Source organism: Dipodomys ordii, unplaced genomic scaffold, assembly GCF_000151885.1.
Source record: "Dipodomys ordii isolate 6190 unplaced genomic scaffold, Dord_2.0 Scaffold82, whole genome shotgun sequence".
Taxonomy (NCBI): domain Eukaryota; kingdom Metazoa; phylum Chordata; class Mammalia; order Rodentia; family Heteromyidae; genus Dipodomys; species Dipodomys ordii.
Window position 1 is genome coordinate 4,150,105 of NW_012267298.1, and position 22,649 is coordinate 4,172,753.

Genomic DNA, 22,649 nt, shown 5'->3' on the forward strand with positions numbered 1-22,649 from the left:
GGCTGCCCGCCCGGCCCCCGCCCTGGGAAAGCTCGCTTTGTGCAGTTGCTGAGGTTGCTGGAATGCTCTGTGAGCACAAATGAAAGTTGTTCGGGCTTTTTTCACAATTTCCTCATCTTTTCATTTGCATTTTTTTTCTTTAACCCCGAAGAAAGTCAAGGAGGGAGGAGGACGTAAAAGTATTTCCCAGATGCAAATCAAAGCTGAAACAGTACCAACACATAACTCCCTCCTCTGCCTCATCAAAGGGCTATTTTTATTTTTCAAAGTAGTCCAGTCTACTGTAGTTAGAATCCATCCACTTAGCTACTTGCTCACCATTGAGGATGGATGAAGTGTTTTTGTTTTTTAAGAAAAGGAAAATTAAAAAAAAATCTAGGCCCATGAGTAGTGTCTCAGAATATAGGACCCTTAAAAGCCATGGTCTGGTGCTGGGAAGGTGGCTCTGTGGCAGAGTGCTTGCCTTGCAATGCATGAGGCCCTGGGTTCAATTCCACAGCACCACATAAGCAGGGGAAAAAAAGTCGGAAGTGGTGTTGTGGCTCAAGTGGTAGAGTGCTGCCCTACAGCTGAAGAGCCAAGGGACAGCGCCCAGAACCATTCAGGCCTCACAACTGACCAAAAAAAAAAAAAAGCCTTGGTCTGCTCAAGCCATCCTGTGTGGCTAGAAGGCTACAGACAGATCAGAAGACAGGGAAAGAAATCTTTGACATTGGGGTGGCTGTTCAGTTCATTCACTGCCAACAAATGTTTATCAAGAGCCTATTCTGTGTAGGGGAGATTGGGCAATGCCCTTGCCTGTCATGCAGCTTACCTTCCAGTAGACAAGTGAGCAGCTAACAAATTAGATGACAGAGTGGAGTAGACATAAGGAATGAAAGCATGGTGATGTCCCCATATAAACAAAACCCAGAGAAAGCCTCTGACAAAGTGAGTCTCCTTTTTTAAGAATGAAGAGAGTCAACCACATTCTGGGATCTTGGACCCACATGGAGGCAGATGATAAAGGGTATCAACCCCAAGAGGCTCTTAGGAGTTACAGGTTAATGGATGAGGAAGTGCTCATCCACAGAAAAGCCAGGAGTAAAGTAGGAGATGCTTATCTCTGGATTGGCCCAGCTGAACCAGCTCTGTGCCTCCAGGGAGAGGCTCATCGATGATCCTCAGAGGGATGTGCTTAGTCATATAAAGGTAGTTCATAAGGGAATGCTCACAAACACTCTTCTCTGGCAGAATAAAGTGCCAGAATAAACTCACTTCAAGAGTCATTAGTTTAAAAGATAATAATGAAGCTAGGAGCCAGTGGCTCACACCTGTAATCCTAGCTATTCAGGAGGCTGAGATCCGAGAATCAAAACTTCAAAGCCAGTCTGGCCAAGGAAAGGCCAGACTGTAAGAGTTATCTCCAATTAACCACCAGAAAACCAGAAGTGGCACTGTGGCTCAAATGGTAGAGTGTTCCCCTTGAGCTGAAGAGCTGAGGGACAGCACCCAGGCCCAGAGTTCAAGCCCCAACTGACACCCCCCCAAAAAAAATAATGAGGCACTCAATAAATAGGAGTAGTTTCTTGTCATGAATACTTTAAAAGTTTGATTTTAGGACACTTGGAGTATGAAACTCTGGGGAATGGACAGATGGAATTAGCAGGCAGCTGGAAATCCATACCTGGAGGTCATTCATTCATATGGTTGTAAAATTGTGTGTGTGTGTAAGTATGAGCCACCCAAGAGGAATCCCTACCTCTGCCTGAAAAGTTCTGTAACTTGGAAGAAAAATGGACCCTACTTGGCTTGGACTAATTAAGCTTTCCGAGTCTCAGTAATCCTGTGTTCCCCCACAGAGCACTGAAAAAATTACACTGAAAACTCAGACTTCCTTCTATTCCAAAAAGGTTTTCCGTCCTCTAGGCTGGAAATAAATTCAGACTTGAGATGTTTTGCCTTTATTCTAGCCTTCCCTTGATTCCAAGTTGTTATCTCGTTGAGCTGGTAGCTCTCCTGTCATCTAGAACTGGCAAATAGTTAGCAAATAAGAACTGGTATTAAAGGCCTTTAGTTGTTGTATAATTGCCTTAATTCTGGGAGGCCTTCAGCTCCAGAATGTTCTCTCCTAAACACAGTGGTTATCACTGGGGCTAGGTGCTGTCACTTATAAAATGAAGAGGCAGATAGGTCAAAATGATGACACAGCCCTCCCAGCTGCAAATGACGGCTGTATACACTCAGCTCCGTGGATGTAAAGAATAAAGATTATTGCAACAGGCAATAATGACTGCTAACTGCAATGGTAAATAGTGAGTTTTGAGGGGTTTTTTTTGGGGGGGGGCCCTGCCAGTCCTGGAGCTTGAACTGAAGGCCTAGGTACTATCCCTTAGCCTTTTATTTTTGCTAAAGGCTGGTGCTCTACCACTTGAACCACAGTTCTACTTCCAGCTATTTGGTGCTTATTTGAAAATAAGAGTCTCACAGGCTTTCCTGTCCCAGCTGGCTTCAAACCACAGTGATCCTCAGATCTCAGTTTCCTGAGTAGCTAGAATTATAGGAGTGGGCCACCAGCACCCAGCTGAGATTTCTTTCTTCATTGAATCCACCAGAGCTCAAACTGCTGCCATCAATTCTGTTTCAGTTTCATTGGAAGATTATGTTATGTATCTGCTCCTTCCCCCTCCTCCTCAGGCCATGAAAGGAATATTGAAACAATGAGAGATATTGTACTCTGGTAAGTGTATACCCCTCCGACTGGTCTGCAATTAGAATTTCAAAGGTTCACACCTCAGCCCGCCATTTCTGGGGTTCATGGGCCATAATCCTCTTTAAATTTGAAACCATGTCTTAGTGGAAACCATCTGTACCTCTCATTTCTCTAAAAAGAAACACAAAAAACCATTCCTGGATATCTAGAAGCAAATAGAGTCTGACGTGAGTAAAACTTAAATGCTGTATTTCTTTGCATGAAGCTGCCCAGAAATATACACCATCCTTTTCAAAGCCAGGAAAAACATACATGCATATGTCCTTAGGCTTGTATGCACCCAGCTTTATATAAATCAGGCATCATCTTCGTTGTTATCATTAGACTCCCCTTCAAAGACTGTTCACCCTTGCTCCTCTCATGCTGTTGAGCTTTGTCCACAGGGACAAGACAGTGATCCTGGCAGAATGCTTCTTTGTGTCCTTAAATAGAGGCAACCAGAGTAATGGTGGCTGGATAGCAATGGCATTAGCGACCTTGTTGTCATTGGGGAATTGGCTCTGAATCCCATTTCCAGTTATAGACCTCACTCTCCCATATGCTCTATAACCAAGGGGGCACATGTGCAAGATGATTGACAATGGACCTGGGGTAGGGAAGCAAAGAGATTCTTCAGACCCAAGAAATCAGGAAGAGCCATGCATGCTCTGTACCACAGTGATAGTCAGCAAGAACACACAGCAAAATCCTCTCATTTAACTGAGCCGTGAGGAGAAAGACAGGAAGAAATGTTTCATGCTGCGTGAAACTGGGTTTGAATCTACTCTGTCACTTGCTAGCCTTGTTTCTTCATCTGCAAAATTAAGGTAATGGTCATAGTAAAGCTATGTTCAGATTGTTACGTGAAACGACATGAGATGATAGGGACAAAAACGTTGATGCATAGTGAATAAGCAGTCATTGTGAATTCCTCTGAACTCCTTTCTTCTGTGAAGTATGACTATAAATACATCTCCTTTCATCTCACAATTCAGCTATCTCTAAATTAGTCACCTGCAGGAAGAAGAAGAAAGGGAAGGGAAGACTGCACAGTAAAGCAATTTGCAGAGTCTGGGATCTGGGATATGGGAATCAATTGTCTTTGGAGACCTTGTTTATTCCCTTAAGTATACTTTGTGAGGTCAGATCCATTAGTGATGGTTTTAGATTTGGGAAATAAATAAACAGTACTTAGAATCAAATAGGATAGATTCCAATCAGGATCAGAAGTGAGTTGAAATCATAAAATAAAGCCCCATTTAAAAAAATAAAACATAGCTCTTATGAGGAAGGCTATTCTAAGCCAGGCATTTATTGTACAGGAACTTGAGTTTATGGGCTGTTCTCAAATTAGAACTCCTTGGCTCAATTCTCTGCTGCACAGAATTTCACCTAATTCATTTTCATAAGTCTCAGTTTTCACATCTATAAAAGGGGGGCAGTGATCAATCATTCCTGGTGGCTTATGCCTATAATCAGGAGGCTGAGATCTGAGGATCATGGTGTAAAGCCAGCCTGGACAGGAAAGTGTGAGCTTCTTTTTTGGGGGGGCGGGGATCCAGTCGTGGGGCCTGAACTCTGGGCCTAGGCACTGTCCCACAGCTCTTCAGCTCAAGGCTAGCACGCTACCACTTGAGCCACAGCGCCACTTCCGGCTTCTTTTTTCTGCTTATGTGGTGCTAAGGAATTGAACCCAGGGCCTCAAGCATGCAAGGCAAGCGCTCTACCACTGAGCCATCTTCCCAGCCCAAGTGTGAGCTTCTTATCTCCAATTAATTACCAAAATGCTGGAAATGGAATTGTGGCTCAAGTGGCAGAGCACTAGCCTTGAGTGGAAGCTATGGGACAGTGCCCCAGGCTCTGAATTGAATTCCTAGTACTGGCACAAAAAGAGAAAAAAAAACTTTAAATATGTAAATTTGGATCCATGTTTCTTTCTTTAGACCTCACAAGTTTATAAAGTAAGAATGACATCTCAGATGTACCAAAGAGAAAGCTAGACTGCTAGGTTACCAACTTCTACTTTCTGAACTCCTACCCTGGCCAGACACTGCGCTGGCAATGTGTATGTAAGACCTGAATCATTCATGGAACAGTCCTAAGATACAAACATTATAGTCACACAAACTGAACACAATGAAATCAGAACTGAACACAATGAAATCTCAATCCAAGTTTACCTCCCCAAGCCTGCCTGGTAAACGCTATGGACATCCAAGCCAAATCTCAGTTGGTCTCGTTATTTTACCTGGTGAGTGCTACTTCCTTTTGATTTCTTTTTCCAACCTAGGCAACAGAAGGAAGTTTCCTTCCTAAAAAACATTCCTGCCTTAAAGAAGCAGGGGGGGGAAAAGAAAGCCCTCTAGGGGCAAGCAGAGGGAGAACTGTGCTTGACTTTTGTGCTGTGCTATTAGGCTCATGTTACCATACCACACAAGGGCTAAAGACTTGTTTTCTGCACGCAGAGTGCTTCCCAAGTGCACTTGTGCGATTTCATGTAGTATTTTTTAAAGGCCTATTCTAATCCCAAATGTACTTCATTTAACTTAAATACTTTACATAAAACCACCAGAGTGTTCTCAGTAAGTAAAGAACATGGTTTGTGCAGAGGCAGTCTCTATTCTAAACTCTCCATTCCCTGACCCTTCCCTCTGATGGAGGTAGAACCTATGAGACCAGCTGAAGAATGCTGGGAGCCAAAGGACATACAGTGTGAATATCAAGTAAAGCAACTTAGGAATCCATCTCTCTCCTTTTTAATGTTTATTTTTGCCAGTCCTGGGGTTTGAACTCAGGGTCTAGGCACTGTCCCTGAGCCTCTTTGTGCCCAAGGCTAGTGCTCTAGCACTTGAGCCACCATGCCACTTTCAGATTTTTCGGAGTAGGTAATTGGAGATAAGAGTCTCATGGACTTTTCTGCCTGGATTGGCTTCAAACCGAGATCCTTAGATCTCCTGAGTAGCTTGGATTACAGGTATGAGCCACCAGCGCCCGGCTTCAGGAATATATTTCTATTCTATCCTGTGAATGATAAATATGAGCTAACGATTGGTGTACTTACTATGCATCTTGCACTAGTCTGAGTCACTGCAGTCATGATCTCACTTAAGGCTCACAGTGACTATATACAGCAACTGCTACACTAGGCCACTGTTATATGCAGGGGAAATCTGAAGCTCTGGGGTCGCCTCGATCAGTCCTAGAGCAGGCCCTCCAGCTCATTAGTCTGGATCCCCAGCCCCAGGATCATTTTGCTGTTGCAGTCCGTATATATGGTTTTTCCTCCTGAGCCTACTTCAAATGTAAGCTTGACTGACTTGGGGTGAACTCCCCTCACCCCACTCCTTGGGGATTAATTTTCACCCAGGTGTTCCCAATATTGACCTTTCTCTCTCTGCTACAGCAAGTAGGGGATACTGGCACAGTCGGAGGGACTTCAGATCCAGGTACACGTGGCAAACTGTGAATTTCCACAGCGATAAATCAAACTGTTAATGTCAGGGTTTGGCTGAGAACTCACAGCTTCCTACTGAGTTTCTTAAATACCAAGTTCCAGATTGCCAATCCTTGAGGGTACTTAGGGACTCTCCTGTCCATCTCTCTCACCTACCCACTTGGGAGGGCGGGCAGGGAGGGAGAGAAGAGTTGGAAGGAAGGACAGAAGGTTCCTGGAGCCTCAGGCATGACATGTGACAAAAAGCATCTCCTGAAATCTTCCCAGGAACCTGGGGAGGTGGCATGTTTTTGAGAACTCGGAGCTTGTTTAAGGTCAACAGCTAATAAATGGAGAAATGCGCTTCACAGCCGGTCCCAATCCCAGCCCTGCAGGTTTTTCCTGCCCCACAGAAGGCTCTGCTGAGTACAAGCCCCTGAAGGCCCCCCATAAATGTGTTTTGAATTGAGCTGGCGCCCTTTTATGAGCTACATCATTTCTAATAGAAATGAAACAACCTCCAGAGAAGAAAAATGGTAGTGGTTTTATAGGATTCCTAAAATCTTGCCATCTCTAGGAGTAAGAGATTTTAAATCCTATTTTATTTCTGCAAAAGGAACACTCCCCAAACTTACAGAAAGCCAGGTTTTTCTTGTCCTTTGCTGAATTTACTTGGTTTTACATGTAGCTGAAGATCACTTTTTGTAGTATCTCAGAACTGAGAACTTACCTTGTATGGCCCCTTTCCAAGGCACCATTTTCCAATCATTCCTATTTCTGCAAACACTCTGCAAGCTCCTTCAGACCAGGAGGTGGGGGAGAAGTTCTATTCACTTTTATAGCCCAAGAACCTTAGCTGCTTATAAAGGTTTTGTTGGGTAGATGGAGGATGGATGAAAGAATGAGCAAATGTCTACATGAAGAGGTGGGAGCAGAGGTAGAACCCAGAACCAGAATGGAGAGAGGCGCGTGCTTCCCTGGCCTATATCCCCATAAACCACAAGAGCCATATAGAAATCCAAGGATAATGTGCCTTCTAACCTTGCACTTTTCAAATGGGTCAACAATGGATTCCCCAGCAGTCAAGTGAGTTGCCCAACATTTCCCAGCGGGTATGTGAGGACTGTGGCCAGATGTCCTGGTTCCCAAGGGGCTCCCACTTCTCCACCATTCCCAGTTATATTTTCAGTCAAGTCCTTGTCTTCAGAAACTCCCATTGGAGCAGATTCACATAGCTTTTGCATTGCAAAAACATCTTGTCTCCTCTGCAAAAAAAGAGATAACCATAAAACTCTGGCATACCACCACTAAACTGACACCCCTAATTTCGAAGCAGAAGATGGCACCCCATAGAACTCACCTTCTGTTCTCCTTCTGTCATTTCCACCTTCTCCCCCCCAGGTCACACCCTTTCTTCCCAGTTCTCTAAAACCCACTAGTTCTACATTTTCCCCATGCCATCTCTGTTCTTCCTTAGAGCTACTGGATAAAACAGCAGATAGTTTGTGACCTAGGCACTGGGAGTCTATTGTGATACATTTATAAGGAAACCATGCCGTACCCCATTCTAGGGTGGCCCGCTAGCATATGCAGAAAGCAGGTCAAATTTCTCCTTTGCACATCCATTGTACTCTTGTGAATGACATTGTCCCAAATGAAGTCATTATCTCCTAAGTCCCTAGGCATTTTCCAATGGGTAAAGTGGCATTTGGGTGGAAATTGTGAGCTCCTATGCAGTTCTATAACCTTTCCAGTGGTGAAGTAGACCTGGTTCCAGATGCTAGTAGCTCATACCTATAATCCTAGTGACTCAGGAGCTGAGATCTGAGCATAACAGTTCAAAGCCAGGAAGGGCAGGAAAGTCTGTGAGACTCTTATCTACAATCACTCACCAAGAAGTTGGAAGTAGAGCTGTGGCTCAAGTGGTAGAGTACTAACCTTAAGAGACAAAGCGAAGGATAACACCCAGGCCCTGAGTTCAAGACCCACGTTTAAACGAGATAGAAAATTCATGCAGGATGCTTAGCACATTATCTGGTATATATGATCAATAAATGTTAGCTACTAAAATCATTACTTGCATTCTAAACAGGTAATAAGTTAGATGTTTCAGAAGCAAAAAATAAAATATGTAAGACATAGCCCCGTCGTCAAAGCTCACGTGTTGTATAGATATCATTTTTCAGTACAACTGATGAAATGATCCAAGTATTCAAACAGAGAAAAACAAGGGTATTTGAACATTTGAACTATGAATATGAAGTGCAAGGAAAGGTAACTTGATGAATTGCTATCTCTCTGATTTGCTCAAAGCCCAATGAAGCCTATTTTTAAGAACACTTTTCAAATCCACTGATTGTCTGAAGAAGAAATTGGATAAATGGTAGCTATCTAGGACTTCAGCACTGAGAAGAATGCCATGTGGAATGCCAAGGAGGTTGGCTCTTTAGTTTCAACTAAATCTCGTCACCTCTCATAGCCTAATTTTCCCTGTGGTTAAAACCATCACCCTGGGGCAGATGCTTTCTGGGCCTTTCTAGCAATAGCAGTGCATAACTGGATGATTTTTTAAATCAATTTTTATTTATTTTTGTTTTCATAGTACCCAGGAATCAAACCCAGGGCCTCATGTGTTATAGGCAAGCACTCTGCCACTAAGCCACATTCTGAGCCCTTTTCTTTTCTTTTCTTAACATCAGTGAACATAAGAGGCTCCCAGCTCTGTTTTAGAAGCTACCAAGAAGCAAAGAACTGTCTGAAGGTCATCAAGGCTGAGCTGTGAACTTCACTGAGGCTGATCACTGTATCCCATTAGTTTTGAAAACTGTGATTTCACCTGTAATGTATTTGAACCCACTAGAAATGACCTATGGCATAATAGCATTTTGTCATCATTTTGTCAAATATAGGGTGTTGCTTTATTTGAAAAAGGAAAATTGCCCACCCACTGCCAAGATTTCTTCCCAGCATATGTTATTGGTTAACATCTTTCTCAAATGTGAACATTCCAAATCACACCAGGGGCTCTAATTTAAAAAAAAATCTCTCCAATTGCTAGAAAACTTTCTGACAGATGCATCTAACTTCTGTTCTTTGGGGGTTTTTATTTTTATTTTTTTGTTTTGTTTTTGAAAATTTATTTTTTTCACTCTGGCCTTAGGTGATTATAAGTATTATATACACTAATTTATAAACCACTGTGTTTTAATGGATAACAGACAACTCAATGTTGAGTGGTTCTATAGGCTAGGCTATTTTCAATATCATCAGAGAGAGTAAGAGAGAATGTATGTCGTAAGAGAGACAAATGATAGATGAATTAGAATGTTTATATGTGTGTGTTTGTGACATTTGAGTGTGCGTGTATATGTAAAGTGGGTATCCCCCAGCATTGGGTTAAAGACCTTTCATTATCCATCAACTAGCATCTTGAAATTATCAGCAATACAGACAAGCCTTTAAGACACGAATTACATTTTCCTCTTCTTTTAGGAAACAGTTTCTTGATTCCATGTGATTCTCCAAAGACAGCCAACCACATGTCTCTTTCACAACAGGGGGCTGGAGGAAGGAACAACTTATAGTAATAAGAACTATAGGCCAAGTACCAGAGGTTCATGCCTTATAATCCTACCTACTAAGATCTAAAAGAGCCTTGTTTGAGGACAGCCCATGGAGAAAAGTCTTTGAGACTCCCATCTCCAAAATGACCAGTAAAAAGCAGGAAGAGATGCATTGCTTGAGTGGCAGAGAGCCAGCCAAACAAGCCAGCTGTGTAAACACAAAGCCCTGAGTTCAAATCCTGGTATCAGCAAAAGGAAGAAAAAAAACACCTCAAAACCTACAAAGGCGATGATTTGCTATCTACTGCATACAAAAATATTTATATACATGATTTTATTTCATTCTCACCAAACCCTACAAGGCAACTATTACTTCCTTCATGTTTAATGCATAGGGAACTTGAGGCTCAGAAATTACATGCTAGACCCAGATTCCAGCAATGACTAAATAGCGAGCTAAGACTCAAACACAAGTCTACTTTGAAGCTCACATCCTTCCACTGTATTACTGGTACACTGCCGGATGTGATACACACCCTCCATGTAGTCTCAGTTTCTTCATTAACAAAGGCCCCCAGTTTGACTCCCTTATGGCACTTAGTAGAAGTGCTATGTAAAAATTCTGAGGAACCAACTCATGTAAAAGAGCTAACATAGAAGAGGAGGATCCCTCCTCTTTCCCTTTGCTCTCATTCTACTTCCTGTAATGTGGATGTGATAGCTGGCACTCCATAACCATTCTGAATCACTATCCAGACCAAACAAGGTTGAGTTCTTGATAACCACTGAGTAAGTACATCAGACTTTGGACTCTCTCCAGACAATTCTGGCTTTAGAAGGGGGGGGGGGGAACTAATTGCTAATGTTATTTGGGTTTTGTTTATATGCAGTTTAAATTAAATCTGTCTTATACAGTGGGCTTTATAAATGCTGAACCAACTAAGAATGTGAGAAAACAGTGAACCTCAGAAGTGGTCAAGTTGTAATTATCCCACCAAAGTCATTTTCCCAACTTGTCGTCCACGTTTTAGAGTCAGTACTTGGTTCTGAATTATTTTGAGACACTATTTTATGGAATTAAGGAATCCCTTAAAAGGATGGTCTCAATCCATCAAGTATAGACATTACATTTATATGCACTTAAATTTAATCTCAGAAATTGCTTCAGAAAATCAGTCACAGAGGAGCTCACAGGCTCCCAGAGGGTGGATTTCTGAAGAAGCAAATTTATGTATACAACCTTTGCCCAATTTGGCTAAGGAAAAGGAGACAGGGCAGAGTCCAAACACAAAAATAAGATGATTATATGTAAAGACTTCTTTGCTTTAAAAATAAATGTTCCACCCAGTCTTTCCAATCATTTAAAATTCTAGAATTATTTCGAAAAACAGCCTTTCCACGGCCAAGATAGAATCTTGGTTTGGGAGGGGTTTTTGTTGTTGGTTTTTTGTGTATGTGTGCTGGTCCTGGGGCTTGAACTCAGGGACTGGGTACTGTCCCTGAACTTCTTTTGCTCATGGCTAGTGCTCTATCATTTGAGCCACAGTGCCACTGCTGTTTTTTTTCTGAGTAGCTTATTCGAGATAAGAGTCTCACTGACTTTTCTGGGCTGGCTTCAAATCACAATCCTCAGATCTTGGCCTCCTGAGTAAAGAATCTTCTTTTGCTATGTATCTGTTTACCTAAGATCTATGTGATATCTGTCAGGGTAATATTTATAAGCCAGAAGCAAGTTGAGACAGTATTGTTGATTCAAGAACAGCTTCCCTTTAGTTATCTTTCTTTCTCCAATGTTCCTTACTAGTCAAACCACAATGAAGTTAATGAAGGTCAAACATGGAAGGTATTTTTTGTGTGCCAGTATGGGGGCTTTAAGTCAAGACCTGAGCTTTCTTAGCTTTTTCAATCAAGGCTGGTACTCTACCACTTGAACCACAGCTCCACTTCTGGTTTTTTCTTGTTAATTAGATATAAGGATCTCATGGAATCCCCTGCCTGGGCTGGCTTTGCATGGTGTTCTTCAGATCTCAGCCTTCTGAGTAGCTAAGATTATAGGTATGGGCCACTGATGCCCAACGAAGGGAAGATTTTTTTTTTCCTAATTTGTTCTGTAGCTTGATAGAGCTAATTTTACACATGTTGTGGAAGACTAGAACTGGTAACCTGTCTCCTTTGTGAAGACAAAAGTTCCAATTTTATCTTACATTAGGAGCAATTGTCTAAGAAAAATCAAATAAAAACCTCTAGACCTGGGGTGGCATTTTTACCCTAACTTTTGCCTTTTCTAAGATCACAGTTGCGCTCGTGACGTGTACACATGCACACCACACACACACACACACACACACACACTCATGTGAGATTCTAGAATGTGAGATTCCCTAAGTGCAAATTCATTTCTACAAAATCCAACTACCCAAATCTACATATTGGATCACAGGCGCACCCCTTGGTTCTTCCCTGGCTCATTTTCTCTTGCTTTGCATCAACTCTAACAAAATACAGAGAGCTGGACTTCTGGCTGTCAGCTACTAGACAGGGCAGTTTATCTGGAAATAGTAACCAGGGGCTGTAAGGAAAGGGAGTGGCTACCAACCACAAACTATAAATTTGCTAAAACAAACAAACAAACAAAATTATACTACCAAAGAGAAACATTTGTAAAATATGTTCTAAATGCAGGGGTCTGCATAGAAAGGTACCACATTCTACTCATTTGATTTGTGTCTAAATACTAAGCAATATCAAAGCTGATGAGTCTGTGATCAAGAAATGGCTGAGGCCTGACAGTATATTCTAGGTAGCAAGCAGTAGCTGCAGATCATCTAGATGGGTTTCCCTTAAAACCAGCAAGAGAAAAATAGAAAATAAATATTTGGTGCTCAAAGGCTTTGCAGAAAATGACACCTCTAAAAATTAGCAGTGGCCCAGCACAATACACAACTTAGGACCCCAAACATCTGGGATCCGATCCTGCCAGGACTCTTGATACACTGCATGACATTGAGCAAAAGACTCAACTTGGCACAGACACATGTTCCTCACTTCTAAAGTGGGGCTATTTTCAGTAATTCAGGGGTGTCATGAACATGGCCAGCTGACATATGTGAGACTGTATCTCTTGTCCCATAAATGGCCATTCAGTCCAACAAACTGAGGTTTTACTATGGCTCTAAATCTTTTTTTTTCAATGAACTTATAATGAGTATTGTTTGCTCTGATAACATAAGTCAGAAAAAAGGTAAAAGACCCTATCTTAAAGAATAGACTGGTTATGGTGTTCCCACATGCCTGTAATCCCAGCTACAGAGGATATTCATTTCTAGGGATCAGGAATGGATTTAATCTGGGTGAAACTTTCATGCTCTAGTGTTTAAATCCCAGATTTTCCTATTACCAAACCCCAAATCACCCAGTTTTAGAATTAAGTTTCCATGAAATGCAGTCTCCTCTTCAGAATGCAAAACAAACCAGTTAGCTTCTGGTTAAGAGGAGTGTATTATTTTGTGTAACTGCTTTCAACAAGCTTTCATACCTGTTGCTTCTTCTTTTCAGGACCTTGTTCTCAAACTTGGCTTTTCTGCTCAAGGCTGGTGCTCTATTCCTAGAGCCAAACTTCCAATGTCTGGCTTTTTGCTAGTTCACTGGAACTAAAAGTCTCACAGACTCTTTTGCCCAAGCTGGCTTTGACCCATGATCATCAGATCTTAGCCTCCTGAGTAGCTAGGATTGCAATGCTGTATGTATGACTTAAGGATATTGATGTGACTCTCCTACAAGTATTCCGCCCAAGCTTCCAGGTGAATTGTCAAAGAGGTCTTCCCCACCTTCAGCTCTAGGAACTCAAAACTGACTGCCTCATCTCCCCCACGTGTTTTCCATCTCTGTTTTCTAACTGCCCTGTTATGCTGGTCTCAGGTGGGGGCTGCCTTCCCTGGTCAGCACCTGGAGGCAGACAGGCAGAAAGGAACTAGGGCCAGGTCAGGGATGACTTATGGTTATTGATTGGTGTTTGGTCTCAGAACTCTTAAACCTTTGGACCCTCTTTGCCCAGGCTCTAATTCACCTTCCTTAATTAATATTCTACTGGCCAGTGTAAGAGTGCACCCTGGAGAAGGAGCCACAGAGAATGGGCTGGGAAGAGTGACTGGGGTGGGGGAAGCCAAGAGGAGCAAGAAAAGTTATGAAAGAAGGAGGGAGGAAGGGGAAGAAAAAGGGAAGGAGGGAAGAAGAGGAGAAAGGAGGGAGGCTTTGGAAGTGGTAACAAAAAGGACAGGAGGGTGGACTCCTACTAGCAGTGAGTGGAGAAAGGGAGGCTACTCCCATTTCTTCCCACCTACCATTGCTCAGAGCTTGACCTCTGGGGTGGCTCCATTAATCCTTACACAACCCCGTGGGTGATGTAAGATGGTCCCCGGTTCACAGGTGAGGAAACTGAGGTATAAAAAGGTTAAATACTCTTCCCATGTCCTAACAAGTAGTATGTCTGTGTGATTTCAAAGGTAGGATAGTTTGTCTGTATCATTTGTCTATTCTCTCTCTGCATCATTTGTCTGTTAAACTGTCTATTAAATTCTCCGCCCCCCTCTTGCTCTCCTTCAGATGGTCTCTCCTCGTGGATGGACTGGCAGGGCTGGGCAGGGTGAATCCACCCACCAGGCCCACATGGGCTCCACACTCTCCAGTGCGACTGCTTTTCTGCCCTTACCTGAGGAATTCAGGGAAAGGCTGAGGGGTAAGGCCCACCCAGCCACCTCAGCCCAACAGCTTCCTGCTGCTTAAATTGAAACATCAGCAACAAAAATACAAATACAAGTCTTGCTTTCCATGGTCAAGGCAACATAGGGCAGGAGGTATGAGAAGTGAGAAGTTCTCAGAGCCCCCGAAGACTGAGTCCAGATGAGGCACCACAGGGACATCATTTTTCCCCACCAGCAACCCCACAAATGGCACACACACACACACACACACACACACACATGCAAGCACGTACACATATACACATGCGCATGGGTGTACACAGACACTTTAAATTCCCAAGCCCACACATGACTATGAAGCAGACACTGAAAAAACAATGTTTCCTAAGGCTCAGCAACTTACTCTGCCCAAGCGCCTCTGATCTAGCCCCCGCCCCGCGGGGTTCCCCAAGTGGGAGCAGTGGGAGCAGGCCAGCTCTGGAGAAGCCCATGGTCAGTAGGGCGTACATGGTGCTGGTAGCAGCCACACCCACTGTCTTTTCCTGCCCTGCTCTGGACACCTTGGCTCTTTAGCCTCTGGTTGGGTCAAGGCATGGGACTGGAGGAAGGGTAGTGGGGGGAGGGGGGCCGCTCCCCTCCTCTGAAGGCTCCAGCCCTATCTTACCATCTAAAGGCCCTCCACACACAGCCTCCTTAGCTTCCACTTTCCACAGGAATTCCCTGGCTTTTCCCTTCATTCCATCAATGGAGGGCCCCTAATGCCCCACTCCCCCTTGCAGGTTCCCTGTCTCCTCCCCTCCCACCCCCCACATTTCCTGGATGCCATTCTCAGTTTATCCTATTTTGAGAATGCCATCTGTTTCCTGCTGGGACCCTGACTGACACAGGGAGGCAGCCGTGTAAACAGACAATTAGGGTCTAGTGCAGAACAATAAGAGACAATATTGCTTCTCCACAAGCTCCAAGAGCACTCGTGGCTGGGCTATGCATCCTGCTTCCTCCCCAGGGCGTACCACTGAGAAACCGGGCTAATGCCAGTGCCCACTTGACAGCGTGGTGAAGATGGCCGAATGAGTTCACTAGAATACTAGAATACTGGTCAGGCATGTTGTCAGTGCTAATAGCAGGATTTCTCGTTTTCCTTTGGGTATGGTATTTGAACTCGTGGACTGGCACTTGCTAGGTGTGCTAGGCTCTACCACTTGAACCATCTCAACTCAGTTTGTTCTCTTTATTTATTTTTTTTTTTGGAGAGAGTCTTACTTCCCCCACTGTGGGGAGCAGCCTCAGATGGTATGATCCTCCTATCGCCCATCGGCCTGAGAAGCTGGGATTATGGACACACACTACCACACCCAGCTTTGTTGTTGAGATGGGGAGGAGGGGGGTGTCCTTGCTAACTTTTTGCTATGCTGGCCACAAAACCAGATTCTCCCAGTCTCTGCCTCCCAAGTAACTAGGATGACATACATGAGCCACCACTCTGGTGGCCTTAACTATGCAGTTCCTTCTGAATATCAGATACCCAATGTACACCCATTCACTGCCTCGAGTGCCAAGTAAATTAGGCCGGGTGAGCTGGGGGGAAGGAACAGGGCAGTGAGAAGGAAACTGAGAAGGTCTACAAAGAGCAGAAGCCAGCAAGCAGGATGCCTGGCAAAGGCCACTCAGGGCAGAGGAAACAGCAGATCCAACACACAAGGACCTGAAACACAGGCGGAAGATATTTGTGTGTGCATGCAAAGACAGCTCTGCCATGACAGCAGGCTTAAAGGAGGAAGGAGGGGCGAGCACCGAGGCTAGGAGGAAGGAGGAGTGAGCACCGAGGCTAGGAGGGTTCAAGGGCAGGTCTTGGATATCCTAGCAAGTATCTGAGTCATTATTCCAAAAGCCAGGAGGAGCTTCTAAGTTGGCCATAGACATATCCAGTTTTGGTGCTGAAAAGGCTCAGCTGTGAAGCTGCCTTTGACTGCGACACAATGTGAGTAGATCATACCGGAAGTGTTATATACAAGCTTGTTGAATGAATGAATGAATGAATACACCTCAAAGGTTCTACACTCAGAGGTTCTGTCCCTCCTTGCCTCTTCCTTTCAGCGAACGCCAACATACAGCATGCCGTGATACAGGCAAGTTACCAGTCATGGTTTTGTCCACACTCGCTCATCTGATCTCATTAATAAATTAATATGATTGTAGTATAATAAAAAGTGTATTTGGCCTTTGCCACTGATTCCTGATACACAGCTCCCAAAATTCTTGTCATCTCTGAGTAATTACGTACCTGATTCACTGGGGTTGGGGAGGAGCAAATTCTTTCCAGAAGGATCTTGGGGTAAGAGGGGTTGCAGATAAGCCTTCAGTTGCCAGTAGCCAATGATTTATCTCTCACTGCATCCTAGGATACATGGGGCTTCCAGGCTTGGGAGCCCAGTGATGGCTGGGAAGGCAGCATGCCTGGTGGGCTGAACAGTGCCGCTTCTCTTCTCTTACCCCTCCTTACCCTGGGCATCCATCCCATGTAGCCTTCCTGTGCGGGATCTAAGATAGCACTCATGAAAGGGAAGTGCTTTCCTGAGTCCTGTCAGTGGTTCTAGGAAATCACTGACCGTGAGAAGAGGGAGTGTAGGGGCCTAGATTCATAGCTGGTTGGTCAGCAGTCCAGGTAACCTCTGGGACTTATGACGATCATCCTTGTGCTAAATCAGAAAGTGTCAGAATTAAAGTGAATCCTTGAATCACAGTGAATAAAGTGAATTACAGAAAATAGCCAGGTGTTGGTGGCTCACACCTGTAATCCTAGCTACTTGGGAGGCTGAGATATAAGGATTGTGGTTCAAAGCCAGACCAGGCAGGAAAGATTGTGAGACTCTGATCTCCAATTAACAACCAAAAAACAGGAAGTGGCACTGTGGGAGGGAGGGAGGAGAGGAGAGATGGGAAGAGGAGGGGAAAGAAGGGGAGGAGAAGGGAGGGAAGAGATAGGGAGGGGTGAAGAGAAATGAGAAGGGGAAACGGAGAGGGGAGAGGAGAAGAGGAGAGGAGAGATGGGAAGAGGAGGGGAGAGGAGAGGGAAGGGGAGGGGAGAAGAGGAGAGGGAGTGGGGGGAAAGGAAGGAAGAATTACAGAAATTGCTTGATGTGAAAAACCCTGATCATCTGAAGTTAGAAGTAGTCAGAAAATCCATGACACTAATAATCAACTTTCCTGGGGGACACTGCCCCGCATTTCTGCTCAGAGACATCCCTTCGGTCCCACAAACAGGTGGACCGAAGAGGACAGCACTCTTCTGGGCCACTGCCCCACTGACTCAGCTGCTGACTCAACTGTCCCTCTGGGTGTGGCCGCTGGCAGCAGTTGGGACTAGCAAGACGCCACACCCCAAACCAGGCACACCCAGTGTCCATGCTCCTTGTCCTTGTGCTCAGAGGTCCAGAGACCAGAAAGACCAGCCAGGAAGTCTGCCACCTGCAGCCTCACCCCAGCTCGGCCCCTGATGTCCTGGGGAGTCGGCCCCTTCCCTCTATTGAGAATCTATCTAGGGTAGCACAGCTCGGTAGCACAGCCTGAGAAAGGCTCTGAGGGTAGGGGGGTTATTTGGGAAGTGACCCCAGGTGGACAAACTGAGGAGGTGTCAGGGACCAGAAGGAAGCCAACATTGGAAGTTATATTAAAGGCACTGGGGGTGTGGGGAGATAGTGCCTGCCTTACATTTGTGCCCGTGAAGACAAGGACGCTACATACAGGACCTTTTCCTCCACTCTGGTCCTCTGCTGGCTGAGGGATATTGGGAGGATGTTAACTCTGGCCCCAGGGACCAGCAGGCGAGGATGCCGCATCCAGGGAACAGCCTATACCTAGCGGCCCCAGGTAGAGAGTTGTTGCTGACCTTGAGGGGTGGCCAAGCAGATACAGTCCTGGTAATTCAGGACCAGTGTAGACACACAACTGTAACCCAGAGGGCAAAGCAAAGGCTCAAGGTAGCCCCAGGACACAGCTCTCCATCAGGGACAGAGGCCAGCCTACGTCACACATGCACAAGTCATTAGCAACTACCAGGGAAAAGTCAACAGGATCAGACAAAATGGACAGTAATAATATAGGTCACTTAACCAGCTAGGTCCATAATATTACCCTGTCCCTATGTCATGAGTGGAAAAATTTTGAATGTAACCATTGACATTCTCTCTCTTTTTTTTTTTTTTTGGTCAGCCGTGGGGCTTGAACTCTGGGCCTGGGCACTGTCCCTCAGCTCTTCAGCTCAAGGCAAGTGCTCTACCACTTGAGCCACAGCACCACTTCTGGTTTTCTGGTGGTTTATTGGAGATGAAAGGCTCACAGACTTTTCTGCCTGTGCTGGCTTTGACCATGATCCTCAGATCTCAGCCTCCTGAGTAGCTAGGATTACAGGCATGAGCCACCGGCGCCGGCTCTACATTCTTTTTTATTCCTATGAAGTCTATGAAAACCAATCTATTCATACTTCCAGCATGTTTTCATTGGGACAAGCCACGCGTCAACTTCTCAGTCGCTACTTGTGGCTGTGGCTATTGTATTGGCCAGCAGTGGCAGTGTCCTAGCACCACTGTGCAATGGTGGTTCCCAAGGCACTGGGAAGACGTAAAGCCTAAGCGTGGGCTAAAAGCTTTACCAGTCTGACGCTACACTCACCCGACTTCCGGTTCCAACCTTCCTCCTCTTCCACACCACAGCCTATCTGCGGCCATTCTAGTAACATGCCCACACTGGGGTCTTTGCACATGCCATTTTCCTTCACACCTTTTGATTTCACACCTCTGCATGTTTGTTTGGTTATCCTTAGGTCTAAATCCACAGGGTCTCCTCTTCTGCCTACCTTCCTCCCTCTCCATTCTCAATACCTTCTCTCTCTTTACCCTGGCTTATTACCTCGTTCAAAGCCAAGTGCTGGTAGCTTACACCTATAATCCTAGCTGCTCAAGAGGCTGAGATCTGAAGACTGGAATTCAAAACCAGCCAGGGCAGGAAAGTCCAGGAGGAGACTCTTATCTCTACCTGGCCACCAAAAATAACAGAAGTGGAACTGTAGCTCAAGTGGTAGAATTGAGAAGAAAAAGGTAAGAAGGGCCGGGCGCCGGTGGATCATGCCTGTAATCCTAGCTACTCAGGAGGCTGAGATCTGAGGATCGCCGTTCAAAGCCAGCCCAGGCAGGAGAGACCTTGAGACTCCTATCTCCAATAAACCACTAGAAAACCGGAAGTAGCACTGTAGCTCACATGGTAGAGCGCTCGCCCTGAGCTGAAGAGCTGAGGGACAGTGCCCAGGCCCAGAGTTCAAGCCCCACAACCACAAAAAAAAAAAAAAAAAAGGTAAGAAGTAGCACCCAGGCCCTGAGTCCCTGACCCAGCCCCAGTGTATATACACAGACAGACAGACAGACACGGGGGGAGGGGGGGATAAAAAGTCACAATGTGCTTTTTGTTTTGATTTTGTGTGTGTGTGTGTGTGTGTGTGTGTGCGCGCTAGTCCAGGGACTTGAACTCAGGGCCTAAGGGCTACTCCTCAGGTCTTTCGCTGAATTCAAACCTCAGTCCTCAGATCTTAGGCTCCTGAGTAGCTAACCGCCACAGGCACCCTGCCAGCTTGTTCTTTAATGTTATTAATTGATTTTTATTTGTCTCCTCTACCATCTTCTAGAGCAATGCCTAGCAAAATAACAGGTACTTAATAAATATTTGCTACAAAAAAAAAAGAAGTAACTGCTATGATGGAGGAGAGGCAGAGCAAGAACAGTCATCAAATTCACTGACACAGATGATATGATCAATTGTCATCCTAAAACAGAATGCTGTCATCCAGTATGTTACATTCAAAACTGGAAACACAGTAAATAATAGGTGACTGGAGAGGAAAGGTAGTGGAAGGTAGTGGTTCACCGAGACCTGGGGTTAAGGGTGGGAAAGGCAGCCCTGAAGGACTGGCATGTGCAAAAGCCCTGTGTCACATAAAATGTGTCTTCCTTCTCTACCAGGTTCCCCTTCCAATACATGGGCTGACAAGGCACTTATTCATCCTAACACATAGGAATGACACCTTGCCCCATCTGCTCTCTTCTCTTCAGCTCAAGCCTCCGACTTTTCCCCAGCCAGCAGCCATTGAGCTTCTCTGGGAAAGAGAAACCATTTCCAGTGCACAGGGGGCTCTAAGTTCAGAACTACCAGGGACACGCACGGGGCGGAGGGGGGGGGGGAGTCAGCCTGCCTAAGACAGCCAGCCCAGAGGATGAGGGACCTCACACACCCTACCATGTGCCCAGCACTGTGGTCAGAGACGCTGGTCTCATCCTCAACACAACCATCTGTGGAATGTATTATTAGCCCAGGAGGAGAAAGTTGGGGCTCAAGGTCACAGAGCAGCAAAGTATGTCAGAAGGAGGAGTTTCTCCATGGGTAGATAGCATTACAATAGAAAAAAAAGAATCCAGGTTTAATGCCGCCCACATCGGAGAAGGAACCAAGCAGGGACCTAAGCCAACACTTGCCCCTGAAAGAGGACCAAGAAATGTAAAAGGGAGGAAAGGGATGGCCTAGATCTCTTTGGCAGTCTGGTGTCATGAGAAGGGCTGAGGTTTGTGGCTCTGCTCCAGCGCTGGCCACCTGCCCGGTGTAGAGCTCAGGGTGAAGACTGCCCTTTGTGACACACAAATGAGTTTGTATCTGAACTGTGTCGGGGAAGAGTCAATGTACGAATGGTGTGCTAAGCTGCACAATAGAGCCACAGGTAAAAGTGGAGAGCATCCGAGCCTCCTGCCTTATTCAGACATGGCCCGCCCAATTCCACAGTGAGACGGACATGGTGACTCATGGAGGGGTTACATGTAGGGCTCATTTAAAAAACAAAAAGTAGAGACTCTTAAACACCCCATGGAGTGCTGAAGTTGGCTGTTTGTTGTTTTGCCTCCCAGCATCTCAATACCCCTTTTTCTGGTGAATGTATTCCCAGCTCCCATTGGCAAAGCCACTCATTCCTATATGGCTGACCTTCAACTTCATCCTCAACTCTGAACATGATCAGGTGACTGAGGCCTGTCCTATTAGAATATTCCATCCCTTGATCCACAATGATTGGTTCAAGACAAGGAATGTGAACCAAGTTGGACCAATGGGAATCAATTCAGAGAACTGGTTTGAGGATTGAGAAGCAAAGATGTGTCTACTGGGGTAATTGTGCTGGTAAGTATAGGGCTTTTGGAAATCACATGTCAAAAAATTGAAAATATTCACAAGATGATATGTTGGAAATGATCTGTACAACTTTGGTGGAGGGGTCAGGGAGGGGGCAACAGAAAGTAGGAGAAAATGAGGGAAGGGGTAACAAGTTTGGCAAGAAATGTACTTACTACCTTACTTATATAACTGTAACCCCTCTGTACATCACCTTGACAATAAGAAAAAGAAGAAGAAAAGTAAAGTAGCTTGAGTTTATGATTACAGCTATTCAGGAGGATGGTAGTTTAAGGCCAGTTCCTGCAGAAAATTCTAGAAAGCTCATTTCAACCAATAGCTGGAGGTGTCGGTACCTATTTATTGGACATAACATGTGGCTCGACACTATACACTGGAGCAGTTAACACTAGCAGACAAGGTGGTCTTGTGGCCTGGTGTGGGTGGCAGACATATCGAAGGGGACAAGTCAATCCAGAATGTTACAGCACTAAGGAGAACATATCACAGAGAAGAAAAGCCAGGGGATAAGTAAGATCTAGATGAGGAACTTGAAGGAATAGCTACAACTGTGGGACATAAGGGCAAGACATTGCAGGGGCTAGAGATGCAGGAACAGGGGCCTTATACATAGAGGGACAGCAGGGAGCTGTCCCGAGCCAGGAGAGTCCCAGATGGTGAGGAAGAGAGAAGATTCTTGGAGCTGATTGGGTACAGAGATGGTTAGGGGTGGGACTGTTGGATTTCAGCCTAAGGAAAATGCACAGAAGGTATTGGGGACGTTGGAGGGTTAAACAGGGGCACAGCACAGTGTCAGGGAAAAGGAGGATGACGTTAGACATGCAGGTTGTGTAGTCCAAGAGGACCAGACATAATTTGGATTTCAAATTGTTAGGGTTTGGATATAAAGTTTTCCCCCAAAGGACTCCTGTGTGGAAGGATTGGTTCCTAGCCGTTGGTGCTATTATCTCATGAGGGTGCTCACTTCAATGGATTTGTTCACTGATGAGTTCAGCCTT

At 45.0% G+C, this 22,649-nt stretch overlaps 1 protein-coding gene across 2 annotated transcripts in view; it reads right to left on the reverse strand.

Annotated features, from left to right (window-relative positions):
• Asap1 (ArfGAP with SH3 domain, ankyrin repeat and PH domain 1) overlaps nt 1–22,649 on the reverse strand; it is a 297,167-nt gene that overhangs the window by 226,521 nt on the left and 47,997 nt on the right. The window lies entirely within an intron of this gene.